At 40.3% G+C, this 26,020-nt stretch overlaps 1 protein-coding gene across 5 annotated transcripts in view; it reads left to right on the top strand.

The window, feature by feature from the left end:
* The window catches only part of LOC121382174, a 110,953-nt gene that overhangs the window by 11,626 nt on the left and 73,307 nt on the right, over positions 1–26,020 (top strand). For 3 of the 5 annotated variants that reach the window (XM_041511694.1, XM_041511687.1, XM_041511688.1), the window contains exon 1: positions 18,423–18,666. The exons of the other annotated variants lie outside the window; for them this stretch is intronic. The gene's annotated coding sequence lies outside the window, so the exon portion shown is untranslated. Of the gene's footprint in view, positions 1–18,422; positions 18,667–26,020 lie in introns of those variants that run through there. 5 annotated transcript variants of the gene reach the window in all.

Raw genomic sequence — 26,020 nt, 5'->3', positions numbered from 1 at the left:
GAGACTTTTTAACGATTGTAATTACATATCAAATATATATTTTCTGCATAACATATTAATGGCTTTATATTAAACGTGTTTCTGATCTTTCTAATATTTGTACTAGGTTAAATTTCATTTCCTAAAAAAAAGATTTTTTCGAAGACAAAATCCAGTTTGGACTTCTTACAAATATTTACACGACCAAAAACACATTGAATATACAGACACTGATATTCTAAACAAGAAAATATATTTAATATGTAAGTTTAATCGTAGAACTATTTTATTAGTCGGAAACATCTTACAGTGCAACAAACTCAGGAATGTCCCTTTAACTTTCTTTCCTGGGGTTGTACTTTGTTGGCATAGGCGTACGATTTTTGCCCGAATCAATCAAAAGTGCGCGAATCTGGATTACAACGTCTGTTCACAATTAGCATCACCTTCCTGGTTCCAGACAGCTGTATAGGGTTGCAAACGAATCGCCACGCATGTTTACATGGATTACATCTAATATTGTGGGTAGAATGATGAAAATACATGGTGAAAAGTGTTCAGGCCAGCTCATTTCCCTCGAATTTTTCTATTGTTTTTGCCCGAATTTGAGGATTTGTTGTACGCTTATGTTTGTTGGGTTTGTTTGTTGTTGTTGTTTTGTTTGTTTTGTTGTTTGTTTCATTGTTTGTTTTTTGTTGTGTCTTTTTAATCGGGTTGCGCTTTTGACGAGTTGGCTCATGTGTCATGTCTCTTTAGCAGCATCCCCCCCCCCTCCCCCACACACACACCATATTACCCGAATACGGAACCTATGTGACGTTTTCTTCATAACAATCGCACTGACATTCAATAAGATTTAGATATACTGTTGTTTGATGGCCTGAGTGTACTCAAATAAAGATTCAAGTTCCAAACATGCCGTCCTTGACACACCTCCGCTTTGTTCAAGACAGAGAATTAAATGTTTTAATGGGTAGTTGTTTGTAACAGAGAATTCAGTGTACTGGTTTTAGGTACCTAACACCGACATAGCCGTTATCACTCTAAATGTTACCGTGAAAGTCATCGCCGGGTTATGAACCCAGGACCTACCGGTTTTAAATCCGATGGTTTAACCATTACATAACCGAGACCGGTGAAACTACATGTACATTATTATTATTTTTTAAAATAAATTAATTAAAATATAATTAAAAAATAAAAGTAAAAACAGATAAATAAAAACAAATTATTTTCTTGCTTGTATTCAATTAAGGTTCAAGCAGGTTTTCCTGGACATACACCTTGAGCAGCTATATTTTTTATGTCCAGACAGTGTGTTAATGGTTGGTTAACAATGAGAGGGAAGTCGGTGTAATGACCCAGAGACAGGTAAGCTACAAAACCTACCGGACCGAATCAAAACCTGCTGGATCAGTCTTGATCGCATCGGTCCGTTGTGACAAGACAAGACAATACAATAATTTATTTACACTCAGGCCGTTGCACAACGGCATAGGAGGAATATATACATATACAATTTATAACATTCACGTGACAAGATGGTTAATAATGAACATATACAAAGACCAATAAATAAAATTCTATAAGAACAATATGTATAACAAAAACTCTAAATGCATTAGATACATGTACATATTTAAGAACATCGAACACAAACCATAAGTTGGTGTTCATATAAATATGATCTGGATATACATCATGTGTGGCCAAGTACTTATAAGCAAACATGTCATCGTAATAATAGTTATATATTTTTGTTTTGTTTGGTTAGGGACGTTTAAAGTTACTAATAATTACTTTTATAAAATATGCCAATTTCTTTAATATTCCGATTCGCTTACTGTTCATTAATTCTTTAAATTTATAAGTACTTGGTCGTTTATAGTAATATGAATGTATATACTGGACCCTTAAATCATGAAAAAAATTACAAACAAAAAGATAATGAAACTCATCGCCAATATCATTGACGTCGCATAGTGTACAAAGTCTCTCATCTATAGGTGTGTTATTCCAACGACCAGTTTCAACAGGTAAATAATGGTTAGACGTTCTAAATTTTATGATAACTGACCATAGCTTTTCAGGAAGTATACTAAAATAATTTTCAAGAAATAAGTTTTCTTTATATAGCTCGTAACCTTTCCCTCTCGATGATTGTGATAAGTTATTTCTCCATATTTGTAAATATTGATCGTGTTGCCTTTGTTTGATTTGTTGCGAGAGGCAGTTTACTGATATGAACGATTGAGATATCCATACATTGCTCATTCCTAAGTTATTCAAAATGTTTTTGATAACGGTGATCCAATTACAGTTGATTCCGTTAGTAAGATGATTGTTTAACATAGATTTGTATAATAACAAAGAGAGTTTTGATTCTTTTCCTGATAAAAGCCGTGCCCAGTAGCATATCATTCTTCTATGTATGAGTAAAGAAAGAAATGTTTTATTTAACGACGCACTCAACACATTTTATTTACGGTTATATGGCGTCAGACATATGGTTAAGGACCACACAGATTTTTGTCTGACGCCATATAACCGTAAATAAAATGTGTTGAGTGCGTCGTTAAATAAATCATTTCTTTTTTTTCACTCCGGCTATTTGTGTACACGCGCGTGTGACCGAATGTCGTGACTGCTGTGTCTAAAAATATATTTTTTAACATATCGGCTGCTTGATTAACACGCGTTTTTGTATCAACAGATGCGTCGCCAAGAGCTAAAGAGATTTTTCAATTATATTGTTGTCTATATTATTAGTAAATTCCTCACGTTTACTAGGGACCCATTTAGGCACTTTTTCTCTGTTGTCAGCCGAATTGTTTCGGTTATTGTCAGTGTTACATCTGCAAGTATTTGTAAGTACCAGTGCACAATGTATATCTGACAGAAGTGGGTCAAAATCACATCACAATTGCACGAGTCTCCCCTGGGTTGTCATGCCACGACCAGAAGCGGTCAGGTCCTTATAAGGGCCTGTCACGGGGATCCTATAATACGCGTAACTGAATAAAACACGATTATCCAAATATCTCACCTAACTATATCTATTAGATCTCTCTGTATCGGGCAGTTCAAAACCCGAGTGGCTCGTCTAGGTATGATCAGAGATAAGATCTTATATAAAGTATATATAATATAGCACCTTTAGTTCACTAGAAAACACAACAAAACACAATACACTTTGGAATCTGTATTAGCCTTAAGCTGACAAACATTTGCCGCAGTTAATGGTTTACAACAACAATAATAATAACAACCCAGAACTAATCACTTAATTAGTTAATCACTAGGTGTCTAGTTTACACAATATTCTAATCACTTCACCGTGACACAACACACACACGTGTGATAATTGAGAAACGCTGACAGGGGAACTTAATTAGTAAAGGAATTACAACTCTATTCCTAACTGGTTAATTTTTAATTAACCCTTAACTACTCATTCAGTAACCTTGTAATACAGAATTAATACTGGTACCTATCACAATAAAGGCAATAACCTACAGTTTACCTAGGTCCTCTAGGATGACTGGTTAAGCTTTATATATATTAGAACAGTGAAGCCTACAGTTTACTTCGTTAGATTACCGGAAACACCCTCTAAATAATATTGGTATAATACAGTATTAAAATATTTAAAGTCACATCAATCACATCAAGGTTATACAACAGAGCAGAAATAAAATATTTACCAGTCCGGACGGACAACGTTCCCCCTGGAAGCCTTCCTGTGTTTCTCCCTGATAATTCTAAATCCTATCTATTTATTACAAAAACCGAATATCGCCTGGGGTTACAAGGCGGAACCGAATACCTACAAGTGATATTTCCACAGCGACCAAGCCGGCATATTTTTCTTAGAAGCCTAGACTGGTCGTCGCCTAGTTCGCCAGCAATACCCCGATTGTACCGAACTAGCGGAGGTATTACGTAACTACTGGCCACATGGCCTCCGCACCTGGTCTGGGTGTGTATTAAGCACAGCTCGACCACCGTCGCGCAGAGGTATTACGTAACCACGCTGCACACAGCCCTCTGAAACAATTAACATCGCCACAGGCGAAAACAAATTAAGAACATGTTCCGTCACAGGGCCTATGGGCAACCTAGGGAGACAACCAGCGACATAAATGTCTATAATTAACGAGCTACTCTCGATTCACTAATATTAAAACCTATGCTAGCTCAGCCATTTACCTTTCGACTGACCGTTCAAAATTGCGCACCACTTTCTCTTTGGCATTAACGGCTCCATTCAAAATTCCATAGCACCACCACCACCCCCACCCGCCTGCTACCGATTCGATCGGCTGCTGGTGCTCCCTTGCACCTGCCAGTGCAGGCGGTCCCTCCTCTCCCCTCCCCCCACCTTTCCTGTCATGGCGTGCGCTACAACAGCTTGTTCTGAATGTGCACGTAAAACCCTATGACCTGACCTGACCTAAAATCACATATTTCAAAATCAGTAACAGTTTTAAAAACATGGTAAGTACCTATAGCATAATCAATTAAACTGCAATCTTTACTGGTAACTTTACCTATATTGTTATCATTTCTACATCTGCCATTGAGAATATAAATGTTATGTAACTTGCATAAATCTAGTAGTTTAACACCATGCTGATTTACTTTTCCTTGGTCCTGGCTCGCCCTGTCTCTAGGGATATTAAGGTTATCAAGTTTTAATATGTCATTCAGAAAATTATCCATATCAGTATCATCAATATAAATATTATCATCAACTGTAGTGTAATCGGGAGAACATCTAGTTCTGGCATTAAAATCACCAAGCAGGAGCAGTGCTTTTCCTGATTGCACATTGTCAAATATTTCATTTTCAATAATATTAAAAGTGTCATCTTTGTAATATGGTGAACCAGTAGGTGGAATATATACAACACCAACCATTAGACAATTACTATCATTCTTAGTCTGAGTGCCTGTGATACTAAACCAGGACATGTACTGTGAGTGGTTTGTTTCATTAATTTTAACAATATTAACCAGTTCGTTTTGAACACTAATAACAATGCCACCAGAGGGCCTTATACCCTTTCTGTTATTGAAATAAGTTGTATATCCTGGAATAAGATTTGACATGCAGTCAGTTTGATCTGTTTTGCTTTCTAAAAAACATAGTATACTATATTTGTATATTGATAATAAGAAAACAGGTATAACCACAGACATTCAAACTGAGTATTCGCAACTTAATGCAGTCACTGTTCAAAGCAGTATTAGCCATATCATCAATATCTAAAGTGTTGGCTTCCAACCTGTTATCAGTATTTGTATGGACACACCTTGGGGTAGCATCTGCATTTTCAGCATTATATTTACTATATGTACAATTGACATCTTTTATATCACTAGGTATAGTTAAATCAGGATCAGCATAATCATGTTTTGGGTTGGTATAATTACATGTGTGTACATTAGTTTGTGGATTTGAATGGTGTACAGTGGGTTAGTGGTTAGTGAGAGAGAAGTCTGTCGAGTACAGTGGGTTAGTGGTTAGTGTAGAGAGAGAAGTCTGTCGAGTACAGTGGTGGGTATTTGTTAGTGTTAGTGAGAGAGTACAGTCTGTTAGTACAGTGGTTGTACAGTGTGTTAAATGTTAGTGAGAGAGAAGTCTGTCGAGTACAGTGGTTGTACAATGTGTTAATTGTTAGTGAGAGAGAAGTCTGTCGAGTACAGTGTGTTAATTGTTAATGAGAGAGAAGTCTGTCGAGTACAGTGGTTGTACAGTGTGTTAAATGTTAGTGAGAGAGAAGTCTGTCGAGTACAGTGGTTGTACAATGTGTTAATTGTTAGTGAGAGAGAAGTCTGTCGAGTACAGTGGGTTAATTGTTAGTGTGTCGAGTACAGTGTGTTAAGTGTTAGTGAGAGAGAAGTCTGTCGAGTACAGTGGTTGTACAGTGTGTTAAATGTTAGTGAGAGAGAAGTCTGTCGAGTACAGTGGTTGTACAGTGTGTTAAGTGTTAGTGAGAGAGAAGTCTGTCGAGTACAGTGGTTGTACAGTGTGTTAAGTGTTAGTGAGAGAGAAGTCTGTCGAGTACAGTGTGTTAAATGTTAGTGAGAGAGAAGTCTGTCGAGTACAGTGTGTTAAATGTTAGTGAGAGAGAAGTCTGTCGAGTACAGTGGTTGTACAGTGTGTTAAATGTTAGTGAGAGAGAAGTCTGTCGAGTACAGTGGTTGTACAGTGTGTTAAATGTTAGTGAGAGAGAAGTCTGTCGAGTACAGTGGTTGTACAGTGTGTTAAATGTTAGTGAGAGAGAAGTCTGTCGAGTACAGTGGGAGAAGTTGTACAGTGTGTTAAATGTTAGTGAGAGAGAAGTCTGTCGAGTACAGTGTGTTAAATGTTAGTGAGAGAGAAGTCTGTCGAGTACAGTGGTTGTACAGTGTGTTAAATGTTAGTGAGAGAGAAGTCTGTCGAGAGAAGTCTGTCGAGTACAGTGGTTGTGTTAGTGTGTTTATGTTAGTGAGAGAGAAGTCTGTCGAGTACAAGTCTGTCGAGTACAGTGGTTGTACAGTGTGTTAATTGTTAGTGAGAGAGAAGTCTGTCGAGTACAGTGGGTTGTAGTGTGTTAATTGTTAGTGAGAGAGAAGTCTGTCGAGTACAGTGTCATTATGTGAGTACACCTGTTAGTGAGAAAGAAACTACTGTTGAGTACAGTGGTTGGCCCATTGTTAGTGAGAGAGAAGTCTGTCGTAGTACAGTGTGTTAGTGTTGTTTAAATATTGAGTGAGAAGAAGTACTGTCGAGTACAGTGGGTAAGTGGTTAGTGAGAGAGAAGTCTGTCGAGTACAGTGGGTTTAAGTGGTTAGTGAGAGAGAAGTCTGTCGAGTACAGTGGGTGACAGTGTGTAAAATGTTAGTGAGAGAGAAGTCTGTCGAGTACAGTGGGTACAGTGGCACAAAGTGAGAGAGAAGTCTGTCGAGTACAGTCCTGTTAGTGATTTTAGTGAGAGAGAAGTCTGTCGAGTACGAGTACAGTGGTGTTAGTGGTTAGTGAGAGAAGTCTGTCGAGTACACGTTAGTGAGTTAGTACAGTGAGGTTTAGAAGTCTGTTAAGTACAGTGGTTAGTTAGTGTTAGAGAGAAGTCTGAGAGAGAAGTCTGTCGAGTACCATCGTCGAGTACAGTGGGTTAGTATGTTAGTGAGAGAGAAGTCTGTCGAGTACAGTGGGTTAGTAGTGGGAGAGAGAAATGTGTACAGTGGGTTTGTCCGAGAGAAGAGAGAAGTACTGTCGAGTACAGTGGGTTAGTGGTTAGTGAGAGAGAAGTCTGTCGAGTACTACCCATTGTTAGCAATCACTGTTAGTGAGAGAGAAGTCTGTCGAGTACAGTGGTTAGTGGTTAGTGAGAGAGAAGTCTGTCGAGTACAGTGGGTTAGTGGTATGTCGAGTAGTGAGAGAGAAGTCTGTCGAGTACAGTGGGTTAGTGGTTAGTGAGAGAAAAGTCTGTCGAGTACAGTGGTAGAGGGTAGTGTGAGAGAAGTCTAGTGAGAGAGAAGTCTGTCGAGTACAGTGGGTTTACTAAAGTTTAAATGGTTAGTGAGAGAGAAGTCTGTCGAGTACAGTGGGTTAGTGGTTAGTGAGAGAGAAGTCTGTCGAGTACAGTGGGTTATTGGCTTGATTAGTGAGAGAGAAGTCTGTCGAGTACAGTGGGTAAGTAGTTAGTGAGAGAGAAGTCTGTCGAGTACAGTGGGTGAAGTTGTTAGTCGAGAGAGAGAAGTCTGTGTACGTTAGTGAGAGAGAAGTCTGTCGAGTACAGTGGAAGAAGTCTGTTAGTGGGTTAGTGAGAGAGAAGTCTGTCGAGTACAGTGGGTTAGTGGTTAGTGAGAGAGAAGTCTGTCGAGTACAGTACAGTGGTTAGTGGTTAGTGAGAGAGAAGTCTGTCGAGTACAGTGTGGGTGAGAGAGAAGTCTGTCGAGTTAGTGAGAGAGAAGTCTGTCGAGTACAGTGGGTTAGTGGTTAGTGAGAGAGAAGTCTGTCGAGTACAGTGGGTTAGTGGTTAGTGAGAGAGAAGTCTGTCGAGTACAGTGGGTTAGTGGTTAGTGAGAGAGAAGTCTGTCGAGTACAGTGGGTTAGTGAGAGAGAAGTCTGTCGAGTACAGTGGGTTAGTGGTTAGTGAGAGAGAAGTCTGTCGAGTACAGTGGGTTAGTGGTTAGTGAGAGAGAAGTCTGTCGAGTACAGTGGGTTAGTGGTTAGTGAGAGAGAAGTCTGTCGAGTACAGTGGGTTAGTGGTTAGTGAGAGAGAAGTCTGTCGAGTACAGTGGGACAGGTGTCGAGTACAGTGGTTAGTGAGAGAGAAGTCTGTCGAGTACAGTGGGTTAGTGAGAGAGAGAAGTCTGTCGAGTACAGTGGGTTAGTGAGAGAGAAGTCTGTCGAGTACAGTGGGTTAGTGAGAGAGAAGTCTGTCGAGTACAGTGGGTTAGTGGTTAGTGAGAGAGAAGTCTGTCGAGTACAGTGGGTTAGTGGTTAGTGAGAGAGAAGTCTGTCGAGTACAGTGGGTTAGAGAGGTTAGTGAGAGAGAAGTCTGTCGAGTACAGTGGGTTAGTGGTTAGTGAGAGAGAAGTCTGTCGAGTACAGTGGGTTAGTGGTTAGTGAGAGAGAAGTCTGTCGAGTACAGTGGGTTAGTGGTTAGTGAGAAGAAGTCTGTCGAGTACAGTGGGTTAGTGGTTAGTGAGAGAGAAGTCTGTCGAGTACAGTGGGTTAGTGGTTAGTGAGAGAGAAGTCTGTCGAGTACAGTGGGTTAGTGGTTAGTGAGAGAGAAGTCTGTCGAGTACAGTGGGTTAGTGAGTTAGTGAGAGAGAAGTCTGTCGAGTACAGTGGGTTAGTGGTTAGTGAGAGAGAAGTCTGTCGAGTACAGTGGGTTAGTGGTTAGTGAGAGAGAAGTCTGTCGAGTACAGTGGGTTGTGAGAGAGAAGTCTGTCGAGTACAGTGGTTGTACAGTGTGTTAAATGTTAGTGAGAGAGAAGTCTGTCGAGTACAGTGGGTTAGTTAATGGTTAGTGAGAGAGAAGTCTGTCGAGTACAGTGGGTTAGTTGTTAGTGAGAGAGAAGTCTGTCGAGTACAGTGGGTTAGTGGTTAGTTAGTGAGAGAGAAGTCTGTCGAGTACAGTGGTTGTACAGTGTGTTAAATGTTAGTGAGAGAGAAGTCTGTCGAGTACAGTGGTTGTACAATGTGTTAATTGTTAGTGAGAGAGAAGTCTGTCGAGTACAGTGTGTTAATTGTTAATGAGAGAGAAGTCTGTCGAGTACAGTGGTTGTACAGTGTGTTAATTGTTAGTGAGAGAGAAGTCTGTCGAGTACAGTGGTGTAATTGTTAATGAGAGAGAAGTCTGTCGAGTACAGTGGTTGTACAGTGTGTTAAATGTTAGTGAGAGAGAAGTCTGTCGAGTACAGTGGTTGTACAGTGTGTTAATTGTTAGTGAGAGAGAGAGAGTACAAGTCTGTCGAGTACAGTCTGTCGAGTACAGTGGTTAGTGTGTTAGTGAGAGAGAAGTCTGTCGAGTACAGTGGGTGTACAGTGTGTTAGTGAGAGAGAAGTCTGTCGAGTACAGTGGTTGTACAGTGTTAAATTAGTGAGAGAGAAGTCTGTCGAGTACAAGTAAGTGTTATCCTGTTAGTGAGAGAGAAGTCTGTCGAGTACAGTGGTTGTACAGTGTGTTAATTGTTAGTGAGAGAGAAGTCTGTCGAGTACAGTGGGTTAGTGGTTAGTGAGAGAGAAGTCTGTCGAGTACAGTGGTTGTACACTGTCGAGTACAGTGTTAAGTGTTAGTGAGAGAGAAGTCTGTCGAGTACAGTGTGTTAAATGTTAGTGAGAGAGAAGTCTGTCGAGTACAGTGGTTGTACAGTGTGTTAATTGTTAGTGAGAGAGAAGTCTGTCGAGTACAGTTAGTGGTTGTACAGTGTGTTAAGTGGGTTGTTAGTGAGAGAGAAGTCTGTCGAGTACAGTGGGTGGGTAGAATGATGGAAATACATGGTGAAAAGTGTTCAGGCCAGCTCAAAGAAATGTTTTATTTAACAACGCACTCAACACATTTTATTTACGGTTATATGGCGTCAGACATATGGTTAAGGACCACACAGATTTTGAGAGGAAACCCGCTGTTGCCACTACATGGGCTACTCTTTCTGATTAGCAGCAAGGGATCTTTTATTTGCGCTTCCCACAGGCAGGATATCACAAACCATGGCCTTGTTGATCCAGTTATGGATCACTGGTCGGTACAAGTGGATTTACACCTACCCATTGAGCCTTGCGGAGCACTCACTCAGGGTTTGGAGTCGGTATCTGGATTAAAAATCGCATACCTCGACTGGGATCCGAACCCAGTACCTACCAGCCTGTAGACCGATGGCCTAACCACGACGCCACCGAGGCCAGTTCTCCCTGATGAAGTACTGAAAGCTATTAGATGCCTTCAAAACAATAAAGCAATGGGTTCAGATGAAATTTCAAATGAATACCTTAAATATGGAGAAAGCAAACTCGCCCCAATCTTAGTAAAACTATTTAATATCATTTTCAACACAGGCATACTACCAGAAGATTGGCAAAATGGAATAATAATAAGTAATGTAAACGATATATTAAATAAATTAGGACTGGAAATTATTGGTTAAACCAGACAGTCTCAAATAAGAACTCATTTATTAAGTTAGTTACTGAACTTAAAAGATCAATTCAGACAAACCTGGAACGAAAATATTAACACTTATCCCAAATGTATTACTTATAGAATATTTAAATCAGCACATGCTTTTGAAAATTACCTTGTTTACTTACCTGAAGAAATACACATTATTTACAGTCGATTCAGAAACAGCAATCACTATCTTCCAATTAAAACTGGCAGATGGCAAAATATTGAATGAAAAAATTGAATTTGCCCTCTTTGCAAAATCACAATTGGTGATGAATTTCATTATCTATTTCAATGTCCACACTTTACTAACGAAAGATCAACCTACCTAAATAAATATTACTTCAACAGACCAAACACTTTCAAATTACACAAGCTCTTTAACACAAAACAATTATCTATTATAAAGAAACTATGTACGTTTCTTAATGTCATTAATAGTGTATTAAAAGACACACCTTTGTCATAGATTTATTAAACTAATATATTTTAGCTTTTGTATATGACACACACACACACACGCACATGCACACACACACACACACACACACACACACACACACACACACATATATATATATATATATATATATATATATATATATATATATATAATAAATTATATGCATGTATATTTTAATCAGCAGCCTCCATTGTATTGTATATATATATGTTTGTAAACACGTCAATGTCCTGATAAAGTGATAAAGTCCTGCTCTGTTCTGTTCCCTGCCTCCCCCCGTCTCGTACCTTGTTTGTTGAGTTTGTTGTTGTTGTTTGTTTGTTTTGTGTTTTGTTTGGTTCATTGTTTTTATTTTAATTTTATTGTGGGGTTTTTTTGTTGTATTGTTTATATTTTTGTGTTTTTTAATGGAGTTGCGCTTTTGACGAGTTGACTCATGTGCAATTTCTTTTTAGAACACACACACACACACACACACACACACACACACACACACAGACACACACACACAGACACACACACACACACACACACACATACACACACACATACACACACACAGACACACACACACACACACACAAACAAACACAAACACACACACACAAACAAACACACACATACACACAGACACACACACACACAAGACACACACACACACACAAACACAGACACACACATACACACACACACATACACAGACACACACACTCACACAGACACACACCCACACAGAGAGACCGACACTCACTCACACACACACACACACACACAGACAGACACACACACACACAGAAAGAAAGAAGTGCACTCAACACATTTTATTTACGGTTATATGGCGTCGGACATATGGTTAAGGACCACACAGATTTTGAGAGGAAACCCGCTGTCGCCATTACATGGGCTACTCTTCCGATTGGCAGCAAGGGATCTTTTATTTGCGCTTCCCACAGGCAGGATAGCACAAACCATGGCCTTTGTTGAACCAGTTATGGATCACTGGTCGGTGCAAGTGGTTTACACCTACCCATTGAGCCTTACGGAGCACTCACTCGGGGTTTGGAGTCGGTATCTGGATTAAAAATCCCATGCCTCGACTGGGATCCGAACCCAGTACCTACCAGCCTGTAGACCGATGGCCTAACCACGACGCCACCGAGGCCGGTCACACACACACAGAGACACATTCTCTCTCACACACACACACAGACACACACACACACACACACAGACACACACACACAGACACACACACACACACAGAGATACACACAGACGCACTCACACACACACAGACACACGCGCACGCACACACACACACACACAGAAACACACAGACACACACACACACTCACACACACAGACACACTCACACAGATACAGACACACTTACAAACACACACACACACAGACACACACAAACACGCACGTACACACACACACACACATACACACAGACAGAAACACACACACACACAGACACACACAAGACACAGACACAGACACACAGACACACACACAGACACACACACACACACACACACACACACACACACACACACACACACACACACACCGGTGGCGTAGGAAGGTGCCAAAAAGTGGGGGCACACTTTTATATTTACACACTTTTACACTATTATGAAGCAAATATAAAGCAAAATATCTACGCCAGTACACACACACACACACGCACACATTTTCTCAGATATAACAAATATATCCCCTCCCCCCACACAAAGTGGTACAGCCATATGACTTCCCAAAGCTGCGTTGTTTATATATATATATATATATATATATATATATATATATATGCATGATCTGTTACTAAACAGCGGAACACCTGTTAACAACATATTCCAAGGTCACTTTACGTTTGATTATTATTAATTTCGATCAGCCTGCTGTGAGAGCCAAAAGCCCGACGGGCACAGGTACATATAACGGTAAATTAACAAACAAACAAACAAACAGTAATAATAATAATAAAAGTATCGAGTGCGTGCGTCGTTGAAAACATTTCGTGGTATGAATGAATGAATGTTTAACGACACCCCAGCACGAAAAATACACCGGCTATTGGGTGTCGAACAATGGTAATGCAAACAAATAAGGTGATGATCAACATCAATATAAAACGTCAAGATATTTCGTGGTCATCAGTACTTTAGTATAACCGCGCCTGAATTGAAACTTGATCCGTTAGTGGGCAGTACTGCCCGATAAAGCCCTGTCCAACTCCACCGACCTGTGGTTGTGATTTATAATGACTCTTTCAAACAGCGCTTACAGGTATCGGAGTTACAGGCTGACCTTTACTAGTAAGTGGACTGTGTACCACGACACACGCCGACGTCACTGACTGTTGTTCGTATCAGGTAAACTTGACATAATTGTCCGTTGTTGTTTTTGATTTTGCCTTTAGTATTCCCCTTTTGTTACCGTATCGGTATACCCACATAGGTGCATTATATAGTAAGTAGCTAATAGGTCTTTTTCCACGTGTTTTTAAATATATGTGTGTTTACCTATTCTAATTCAAGATGGGACTGGAAACTAAAAACACCCATGTTTCTAGGTTCAGTTTGGACCATGTTTACACATAGAGCGTTATTCGGTTTTCAGTTAATGTGTATATTTATTAATTATTTTATTTTTAGATGGGGGCATGTGGTATGGGGGCATGTATTGCCCTGAATTGTAATAAATTACCTGAATTGTAATACCTGCCTTGAATTGTAATAAATTACCTGAATTGTAATACTGACTTGAATTGTAATAAAACTGCGGTGTCGTCAAGCACACGTTCCTTTCCATTTTTGTGTTATTACAAATCAGGACAATTCTTTATTACAATTCAAGTCAGCTAGTTTATTACAATTCAGGGCAGTTTTATTACAGTTCAAGTCGGCATTACAATTCAGGACAGTTTTTATTACAATTCAAGGCAGTATTCCAATTCAGGGCAGTTTTATTACAAGTCAGGACAGTTTTTATTATAATTCAAGGCAGGTATTACAGTTCACGTTCACGATAATGTGTGGAACGTAAACGTAGTAGGTACTATATACATATAGTAGTTATGCGTGTACTCTTTTCACCCGAATGTTAATAAAACAATTCGAGAAAAAAGACACACCTGAAAGAAAAAAAAATATATATATATTTAAGGCCATGAAGTTGAACAGAATTTTCATGGGAGGGATTGTGTCCGCCTTTGTAAAATTGTTAAAAATGTATTGCTTATCAACGTAACATGTATAAACAAGGGCCCATATTTTCGAAGCCATCTTAGACATGATATGTCGTAAATCAGTCGTAAGTGACTGCGGCAAATGTCCTAGTGTATTTTCGAAATTGTCGAAACTCCAAAATATCGTAAATACATCTTAGATCCTACGACAGGTTCCTATCTGTCGTAGACTAGAAACCAATATGGCGCCTTACTACTTATTTCACGATAATGACGAAGCATCTTCATAAATCAAGGCTAATATTCGTTTCTCGTATTCAGGGAACGAATATACAGCTCCCCAGTTTTGTAAACTCAAGTATTTTGCCGTCAAAACTTTAAAACAGTGTATTACAACCGTGACCGTTGATTGTTACATTACCTATTTCAGAAAATTTACCAATCGATATAATGGGGCCTGATCGGGGTTGTTGAAGAAGGCATAATAATGAATGAATGAATGAATGAATGTTTAACGACACCCCAGCACAAAAATACAAATCGGCTATTGGGTGTCACTAAAAGTGAGAAATGTGATATGCACCTAAATAATGTATTAGAAAGCCCAAATAAAAGAAATATTACTGAAGTTAACAAATTTTCACTATTTACAGTAATAAAAAATAGACATGAAAATAGACATGAAACTTTTCCAAAATTAATATTTTAAATGTCTTACTGGTATATGAAAAATATAAAGATTTTTTTTTTATAAATAAAGTATTATTTTATTAAATAATATTTATACTGCATTATTAAGGTAGTAAAATGTGTTGTGTGACAACCTTAGGACCATTCAAATATTGAGGGGGTGGGTGGATGTATGTACAAACATTATGTAGCGTTACATGGGATGAGTGTACTGAACAACATTACGTAACGCACTTTTTAATTTTTTTTTTTTTTTACCTTCTCATAAACACTGTCACGGCAACAGTGTTTAACGTAGGTAGTTATAGCTATAGTTCTTCACACAGGGAACGCCTTTTTCATACTATGAAATTTACTACAAATTATTTATTTGTAAGCGATTGTTTTCTAAACTGCACACACAAATAGTAAAAAAAAGAATTTATTTCCAAAACACTTTTACTTTTCTTGTTAAGTAAAACTAAACTGAAATTATTTACAAAAAAAACCCCCACATTATTGTAGGATAGGATAAACTATAGACCCCCGTCGGTGGGCCCATTGGGATATTTCTCGTTCCAACCAGTGCACCACGACTAGTCTATCAAAGGCCGTGGTATGTGCTATCCTCTCTGTGGGATGGTGCATATAAAAGATCCCTTGCTACTAATGGAAAAAAATGTAGCGGGTTTCTTCTCCATGACTGTGTCAAAATAACCATATGTTTGACATCCAATAGCCAATGATAAATAAATCAATGTGCTCTAGTGGTGTTGTTAAACAAAAAATTAACTTTTTTCAATCATACCCATCGTTTGAAGACGTTCATTTTCTTGGAGGCGTGGCATCACACTGACGATGAACCGCCTCCAATCAACACGAGTCTTTAAACCAACTCTCCCTGCCCATAGTGATATTGGCCGGCAAAACCAGGTCGACCACTGTTCTTAAGGGTGTATACTACCAAATCAAATCCCATAGACGACAATAGTAACATATGTGGCTTAAACTCGTATCTGCAGCGTATCAATCGACATAAACGCCACAGATATAAATACTACCATCCCTCACCCTTAAAGTGAATTTTAAAAAAATGTGTGTGTGGGATGGGGGGGGGGGGGGGGGGGTCAAACTGCTCATTCTGAGATAACGGGTAGCGTCTATAACTACTCTAGTTCCGCACAAAATTCGAGTACTTCTTTTACAGGTACCCCATACAAGCACAAGGCTACTTGACACAGTCGTACTAGATGAAACTAAAATTGCATACATTTTTTGCCCAGATGAAAGTATGTTTTGTTTCATAACCAACACACTCGCATTTATCACCACTCACAGGACTTAAGGTGTTCACTTCTCTATCAAACATTCGCTGCACCTCGAACTTTGACCCAGCCGGAAGTTATTTGGTTTAGTACTACCTTAAGTCGCCTCCACAAGTTTGACCTGATCCTTCCTTTAACAATAAACGATTTAAAAGCGGTAGACTCCACCTGATCCTATTTTTAGAGCTAGTCGTCATACAGCTTAGCTTTCACCGTCTGACAGGTGACAAGAGAGGTAACACTATGTAACTATACCATTTACGTGATACGTGGCCGCACTACCTGTCTAAAAATAGACGATCGGAATGTGTAAAGGCTGGTCCTAAATATATGATGTTGGAGGTTCGGGAGACAATTTGGACACTTTTTTTATTTTTATTTTAAATTTTTTTGCGTGTGTGTGTGTGTGTGTGTGTGTGTGTGTGTGTGTGTAAGAGTTTATTATTATCTTTGTAGGCCTACTCACGTGGCTTGAGTATAATTGGTAATATTTCAATACAGATTATTTTCTACAACCCTTTATTCAATTACAACAATGTAACAACTAAAATTTCATGGTTTGTGGTGGTGGGGGGGGGGGGGGGGGGTGGAGTGCGTACTCGAGACCTTATTTAAAAGACACAAATTTATATGATTGTGATAACTTTTTAGAATTCATTCGAACACCCGCGGGGGCGGGACGTAGCCCAGTGGTACAGCGCTCGCTCGATGCGCGGTCGGTGTGGGCCCATTGGGCTATTTCTCGTTCCAGCCAGTATGTACTACCCTGTCTGTGGGATGGTGCATATAAAAGATGGCGTCGGACATATGGTTAAGGCCCAAATAGATATTGAGGGAGGAAACCCGCTGTCGCCACTTCATGGGCTACTCTTTTCAGTTAGTAGCAAGGGATCTTTTATATGCACCATCCCACAGACATGATAGCACATACCACGACCTTTGATGTACCCGTCGTGATGCACTGGGTGGAGTGAGAAATAGGCCAATGGGCCCACTGAGGGGGATCGATCCCAAAGCCACCGCGCATCAAGCGAATGCTTTACCACTGGCCTACGTCTCGCCCCTTCAGTGAACGTGTACATCTCTTCCCTTTAAGAATGTCCCAATCACTGGCAGTGAACTGTTAATATCTGTAAACTAGCCATGTGTATCAATATAAATGTGTTTTATTCTTAATACATATTGGGGGCGGGACGTAGCCTCTGGTATTTAGCGTTCGTCTGATGCGCGGTCGGTCTAGGATTGATCCCCATTGGTGGGCCCATTGGGCTATTTCTTGTTTCAGCCAGTGCACACACGACTCTTATATCAAATGACGTGGTATGTGCTATCCTTTATGTGTCCTGTATAAAAGACCACTTGCTACTAATGTAGAAGCCTGTGCCCAGGACAGGCGTGCGCTACAACAGCTTGCTCTGAAAATACACGTTAAACACTGAAATGTTTCCTCTCTAGAGGCGTGTTAAAATATACGTACCAGTAGCTATGACGTCATTGTTATTATTATTTTGTTTTTACTAAATTCACCTTAATGAATCTAGATAAAATATTATGTATGTACTCTTTTTTCACCTACATATTAATTTAAAAACAGACAGACAAAAAACAACACACACACACACACACACACACACACACACACACACACACACACCAACCCCCCCCCAAAACAACCACAAACACCCCCCCAAAAAAAAACACAACAAAAAACCCCACAAACAAAACAAAATAAAAACAAAACAACAAACAAATAAAATAAAATAAAATAAATAGCCTAAATAAATAACCTAAATAAATAAATAGCCCAAATAAATAAATAAAATAAAATAAAACAGAATAGAACAAAACAAAATAAAAACAAACGTCCCTTTTTCTCTGTAGGATCGAGTTCCCGGAAGCACAGCTGTTTCACTGACCCTTCACCACCTCCACCCCCACCCCCACCCCCGCCCGCCTCCATAAATTTTGCTAAAGTACTACCCTGTAAGAACATTTTTACATTTAGATGTTAAAATGTACAGAGTCCAAACTGGTACGTATATTTTGTTTGGCTCGAGATGCTAGTTTAACATTTACCCACCCCACCCACCCCCGCCTCCATTACTTTTGTTAAGTGCGGCCCTGTTCGATGTTAAAATTACACAGTACAAGCTGGTGCGTACATTCTGTTTGCCTCGAGCTGCTTATTGTCAAACTCTATACGCGAGATTTGGCGACTGTCGAGCTGGGCTGTTTCAGTGACGTGCCCGACGTAGTTCGTGTATCTTCCATGTACCAGACAGTACACACTTACTCTGTTTGCAGTGTGTCAATCTTACGTGGATCTGAAGTCTGGTAAATGAACATCTGACAGCGTCACTTTTTTTAAAGGTATGTTTATGTGACCGTTTTTCTGACTCGTTTTTTCTTCTTCTTTTTTTCACATTCAGATAATACCGGTTTCGGTGTAGACCGTTTCGTGCCATGGGCGGATAGGTTGGCGGGTGAATTGGTTGGCAATATAGCCAGGGTCGTAGGCTGAAGCAAATGGTCCGCTTTCAGAACTAAAACAAACAGGTTTATACATATGGAGTTTCTGGTGGTGCAAGAACAAAACAGAAAAGGTCTCCCCCCCCCCCCCCAGGTCCAGCTCACGCTACGCCCCTGTATAGCCACCGCGGTTGCCCCCCCCCCCCCCCCCCCCCCCCCCCCCACACGAGAATCTCACTTTTTTCATTTTTATTTACTCTGGAAATAGCATACACATCTCGGGGTTTAATTTGTATAGTGTTTCATTTGTTTATAAAAAGTAGTGCCCCCCCCCCCCCCCCCCCCCCCCCCCCCCCCCGGATTTTGATCAGGGTACGGTTCTACCAAATATAACATTTCGAAACTGAACAACATATTTGTTAGTGTTATACGATTATGTTGGTAATTATTAACATACATGTTTGTTTTTTCAAACTAAAATTATTGCAGTTTATCTTAGGGGCAAAATAACTGTCAAATAAAACGAATTACTGTAATACTAAAATTATAACTCTTAAAATAGGGCAACATCATTGCGATTAATCTTCGGATTGACATACCAGACATATCGCGTGTTATCATCACCACCACCACTACCACCACCCACCACCACCAGCAATAAAAAAAAAAAAAAAACCCCAGCTCGGGCGCTATAAATCTGGGGCTCATTTGTTCGTGCCAAATACAGGGCTGGGGGATACAGGGCTGGGGGATACAGGGAGGGGGTGGGTTGTAGTTAAGTGGTAGACGGTTTACCTGAGACGCAATGGGTCATGTGATCGATTATTCGTCGGTAGACCCAGTGGTTTGATCCCACAATCCAACCGGTGTACTACAGATGGTATAGACTAGTACACGCTTCGCCCAGTGATAAGTTGCAGGACGTAGCCCAGTGGTAAAGCGCTCGCCTGATAACCAAATGTTTGACATCCAATAACCGATGATTAATCAATCAATATGCTCTAGTGGTGTCATTAAACAAAACAACCTTTAACCCAATAATACTCCCCCCCCACCCCCCACCCCGTTCCAAAATTCTGGATCTGCCGCTGGATGTGTGAGGTACACATCAATCAAGTGTCCTCTCACCGTATCTGGCTATGTTGGTCGACACCAGTTGAGCATATCAACATTGGTCCGTAAATTACGATGGCGTGGTAGACTGAATACTTGTGAGTAACTCGTTTAACGTGTGCATATACCACGAAGGTTTCGCACACGCCTGACTCGGGCGTAACTTCTGACATCGCCAGTGACCAAGTCCGGGCCAGAAAGGGGGTGGGGGGGGTGGGGGTATCGTAAGTTTGAAAGAGAGAGAGAGAGAGAGAGAGAGAGAGAGAGAGAGAGAGAGAGAGAGAGAGAGAGTGAGTGAGAGAGAGAGAGAGTGAGAGTGAGAGTGAGAGTGAGAGTGTGTGAGTGTGTGAGTGTGAGAGAGTGAGTGTATACCTTTAAGGTTTCGGGCATGTCTGTCATGGGCCAGGTCTCTGGATAGCCAGTGGTCTGGTCCGGGACAGAATACTAAAGGACAATTTAGAATTTTACACCAAAAAAAAAAAGAAAAAGAATGGGAATTTAAAGGTATGTTTGAGGTGGACGGAATTTGGACTAAAAATGTAGTAGGTAGGTCAAAGACCTAAGGCCAAAAACATTAATGAGATAGCTGATCCATTCTACCATGTCTGGCAAAAAAACGTTAAAGGTAGGGTCAACTTAAACAAGAGCCTTATGTGTTGGAAAGATGCATACCCGGACCACCAACACATACTGACACTTTAGCAAATGAAAACCGCGTAATTTTAGAGTTAATTAAAAAACATGATTATTCCTGCTAACTGGGGGCAGCCATTTTGTATCGTTTTTGTGACGTCTGGTGGGATAGCTTGGGGCGAAGTGACGTCAGCTCCTGACCATCTCCTGTATGTACAGTGTAAACAAAAGCAGTAATTTTCGACAAGGCGCTTTTCTTTGATCAACCTGACTTGTAAAACAGCATAAATGACGTAATAATATAATAAACTATTTAACTAAATATATTTCAAGTTGCATTAACGGAACAAAATGGGGTTATAGTATTTTTCTCTGTTTAATAATCCAAAGGAAAAATGTACACTATTAGGCCTATTGATATGCTACGTTGGAGCAAAAACGACAACCCACGATACCCAAGTGATAATTTTTCTTTTCTTTTGGGACTACGTAATTGGTCAGTTCTGTGGTTTTAGATGGAAAAGTCTACTTGATCAATAGTTTTACAGAACTATTTACAGTAATAAACCATGTCCATTACAATTTTAGGGGCGACAGGTAATATTCCACAATACCGGTATGTATTTTTGTGTCTAGACAGCGTCAATTAATTGGCTCGTCTGGTTACCAATCAAATACACACCTGCCAATCAGGAATTACAGGTAGAAGCAACTAACAGCATAGACCAATTAACTAAGAAAACACTCCGTATATCATTTCAGTACGTAGGTTAATGCATGTGCAAAACATTGTTAATTGTTTCGACTTGTTGTGTAGCCACTTTAACAATGGTATTTTTTTTTTTTTTATATAGTGCTGGATATACTTATTGCTGGCTTACTGGGATGTATATTATTACAGAACATTGCAATGTATGACTATTTATCATCCCGCAAATACCAGGTAGATTGTGTTTCTCTAGTTCTAAGGCTCATTCCTGACGTGACGCGTTAAGTATTACGTAACCACCAGCTCGCCTGAGGGCGTACTCACTGAGATGGTACAAAATGGCTGCGCCCGTTATATATAATAGCCGTCACATTTAACCGTTTTATTAATTAACTATACGATTATAGGGCCTACGTGTTGATATTAAGCAATAATCTGCATTATATATCGTTGAATATGCATACCTGGCCAAATGCCTTAATTGTCCTCTCCTTTAAAGTCTAAACAAATAAAATTAGAGTGGTTGGCCAAAAAAAAAAAGGTTTTAAGGTGATTTGAGCAATTTAGACGGGCATCTAAAAATAAAGTGCGTCGGACTGTTTACAAAAAAATAAACATAAAATTTTGAATGAGGCCATAACGTTTTAAAGTCCGACTGAGCCCTTAGCTGGAGGCGAAAGTTCTCGGAGAGGTTGGCGCCTATGGAGACGAGATGAGCGCCTGGTGTTGACGGTATGAGCTTGCTTGGTGTTGGGCTAGCAGGGTCTTAGCTAGCTCGACGTAATGGGCGCCGGCGATGATCTTAAGGACTCTGTGGACGGTGGTATTGTCCATTTCTCTGAAGAGAATGCCGTCTGTACAGTCCTTCCCGGCTTGACGTCACCACAAGCCCAAGCGTCCAGTCTCGCATCTTCATAAATCAAGGATAATATTCGTTCCTCGTATTCATCCTTGATACATGTCGTCAAGAAATCGTGCCACAAAATGCTTAAATTTCATTGGATGCGGTGAGATCTGATTGCAACGAATCGCAACGCTCCTTATAGATTCCCTTGTTATTGTAAACAAAGATGGCAGCGTCAGCGTCCGTGGAAACGTGTCGTGTTTGGCGGTTAATTTTTGATGTTGCTTTCAAGATTGTCACATGTTACCGATGCTGTGATTGGTCAGCGATGTCATCGTGTAAGGGACATAATCGGTGTTACACATTTTGTTCCAATAGAGGGCGCTAGTAGTGGATATCAGTAATCTTGACTACGTGTATCAATAGTCCAGGCATTTTGAGCGATATATAGGTCAAACCTCACACAAATTGCAACAAAAAGTATTTCAACTGTTTTATATACATTAATATGTCCTCTTTAACATATAAAAAGTCTTAATGAATCCTGCAAGGGGAAAGTATTTTAAATCGTTCCTGCATTACCCCACCCTCGTACAACTTTCTGTGCATTTTAGTAGATTTGTCTGTACATGTAGTAATCAAGATACGGCTTAACTCACCAAAAACAATTGCTACAAGCATTCTTTTGGGTGGTTTTATGCTTGTTGAGGTGTGCACATTACTACACTATTTTTTTTATAGAAAATCGACCAATCAGAAAGCGATAAAATCCAAGATGGCGGCTATTTTTAAAATTCTTTTTCGAGAAATATTAGTATCGCAGAAATGATGCACTAAAATACTTACTAAATGTATTAGAAGCATGAAGCTTGGCCCCCAAACAGATAATGACTGAATATTAAGAATTTCAAGATATGGAGCCAACGTAAATTCCTTCCATGGCGGCCATTTTGGAAATGGTTACTAGATTTCTTATTTTTAAAAAAATCAGATTTAAACAATCCAATCATACGTGCAACTCACATAAATTGCTACAGAAAGTAGCTCAACTGTTTGTATATAAGATGTCCTCTTTAACACGTACAAACAAGTAAGAGTATTGAGGCATCTTGGAAGCGGAAAGTACATATAATCGGCCCTAACCCAATGTTTTGTACATTTTCAGTGCTCTTGTACTTTACTTGAATTTCTGGTGTTTCAACTATTAGCTATTTGAATTCAAACTTTCTGTTATAGCTTTATGTATATAGTTCATACACAATAATGATACATACTTTTGTATTAATTGAAGTGGTTTTACTTCATAGCGCATCAAAACCATCAGCCAATAGATTTCCATACATCACCAGTAGCTCATCACTATCCTGATACCTTTTCAGCTGCTCACAATTAAGTCACAGGTACATTGCGTTGTTTTCGTCATCTTCGTCTAATAGAAGCCCACTTGAGTTACTGCAACCAGATCCACGACAGTTGCCACATGCTGGAGAGCATTCCACGTCATGTTTTTTGCAGGTACATCTCGGACTACCACAGTCACTCTTACAGTTACATCTGATTACAGGAAGTAGTTCTTGTGGGGCTGGGGGCAGGTCTGTCTGTACAGGAATAAGTCCACCATTACTCTCACTCCATCCCCATTCTGTTGGTGAAATTCCATCATCAAAGCCCTTCTACTGCTGTATCTGGCAATACACACGAAGGCTGTGGTACTTCGCAGCATCTGATGTAGGTGGCAAACTCTGTGGTTGGACATGGGAAGTACTACTGCATGCAACCTTCTCGCAAAATCGTTTGTATCGCAGAGAGTTCAGCGTGTCTTCAGTTTTCCCACCATACAAACTCACCAGGATTTGTTCTCCAGCAGCACATATGGCTTCTTGGGAAGCTGACTCTTCATCGAACACTTTTGCTTGCTCACGAAAGTGGTGGCTTGTCTTAAATTTTCTTAGGGACAATCCCTTTCCAATTCCATACATGCGCGAGGTTGTGTCACATCCCAGAATGGCGTGAAGGAAGATATGATTACATACATCTGCACCTAGCTGTTCTTTGACAGCTTTTATGTTCCAAACACGATGATGTTTGGTGGTCTTCTTTGGTTCAGGTCGGAAGAATATGTTGTGAGAGTCGAGACAGGCATGGTAGCAAAGCAGGATCAGCAGGTCTGTGTCATCACCGACCAATACCGTGTCTGAAAGTGTAGCAGATTCCACAGTTCTTTAGTGATGAGGAAGTCGGCATCTCTAGGAGCATGTGTATGGCAGTTTGCTTTCACTAGTTCCTCGCTTAGCATGTTGATAAATCGTTGCTTATTCATGCTGTTGGCAAGAAATTGTTCCTTGGTCATCGCGATATGCATGTCCTTTGCAAATGTGACGGTTTCTCCAACTTTGCTTTTAGTTCGCCTTTGGTGAGTCATGTCTTTTGTTGATGTTCCATCATAGCCATCGAACACAATAACCGCTTCTCCACATTTTCTTGTAACATACTCAGTATAGACATGGCATATGTCTAGGTATGTGGCCCCTAGTGTCCATGGGATGCGCTGGATGAGTGCTCCACCATCCAACACATATCGAATTTCACCAGTGATACTTGTGTCATCTGGGGTAAGAAGAGCCCAAATGGCATCGGCAAGAACTGGCTTCTGTGGTTGTCGAAGAAGTAGATTGGGATCAAAGAGGGCTGGTGGGTGAGTACACAATTCATATTTGAAGACATCCTCAAGATCCTTTGAGGTCTTTGCAGCTATTGTCAGTCGCTGGAAAAGTAGCTGTGGGTCAGTCTGCACTGATTCGCCATCTATCTTAATCGTTGACTTGGTATCTAGTGTGACAACCTGGTGTTTCCGCTTGAAGGTATACTCTGCAACAGTTTCCCCATCCATACCATCCAGAATTGACTTTCCAACAGTCTTTGCCTTGTCGATGTTGACAGTGCTGTGGGCATGTACTCCTGTGAAGATGTTGCGGAGGGTCTGATCATCACTGAAAGGGCTCCTTTCCTTGAGATTCTCGAGAACAGACAGGGTGTCCTTCCAATCACGGGATTGTCTCGCTTTTGTCATGTCCTTGTTCTGCTCTCATGTGTCGTAGCTTATTCTTGTCAATTCTTGCATCACCCTGTTCACTTCAGCACAAGCCGGCATCGACATCAGCCACGTCAGTCGCTGTTGCTCAGTCATGCCTCGTCCCCTCGTAAGGCCCCCACTGGTCTTCATGCTTCTCATTAGCACTTGCTCTATTATCAGATCTGATGACAAGCCAGCCCATAGACGATCACTCCGTCTAACCACATGCATGCCGTTCTCGAAGTGTTGGTGGACATCTGGAAATTCACCTCGAAGGTTGGATATCCGTTGCAGATATACACGTGCAGATTTTGTATATAGGTTATGTCCAGATGCGACCATATATGGTAGCATTTCGGAAACAGCATGAAGATGCAGTGCCCAATTGCCAGTACGCTCAGCTCGTACAAACATGCGTAGAATATCCATCATGTCCATATAGTGCAACCAGAGTGTAGCAGTCCTAGAAGAGTTCTTTAAGGTTTGATTATTTTTTTCAAGAAGATTCTTGATTCTGGACACCACGTCTGCCTGGCAAACTTCAGCTGCTGACATTGTACCTTCCATAAGATTGTCATAGAGATCACAAACTTCCTGCATGTCAGGGTTGCTAGACATGTGTGCACTAGTCGCTTCACGTCTGCCTTCCTCAGTCTCCAATGCTTCAGTACCTCGAAAACCTCTGTCATCCAGATCGTCAAGCCGACTTGATAGAGATACATTGAATGTGTTGGATATCACCAGTGCATTGAGGGCAGCATCAACAATGAGGTGTGCTCGAACTGCTCGGGCAATTGCTTTACCGGAAAGGATGTGTACAACTGCATTAGGTGCATAGATTAATTCCAGTACTTGCTGTAGTCCAGATGCAGCCATGAGGTGC

This window comes from Gigantopelta aegis, chromosome 9 (genome assembly GCF_016097555.1).
Source record: "Gigantopelta aegis isolate Gae_Host chromosome 9, Gae_host_genome, whole genome shotgun sequence".
NCBI classification, from domain to species: Eukaryota; Metazoa; Mollusca; class Gastropoda; order Neomphalida; family Peltospiridae; genus Gigantopelta; species Gigantopelta aegis.
This window is presented reverse-complemented; position numbering and strand designations above follow the sequence as displayed.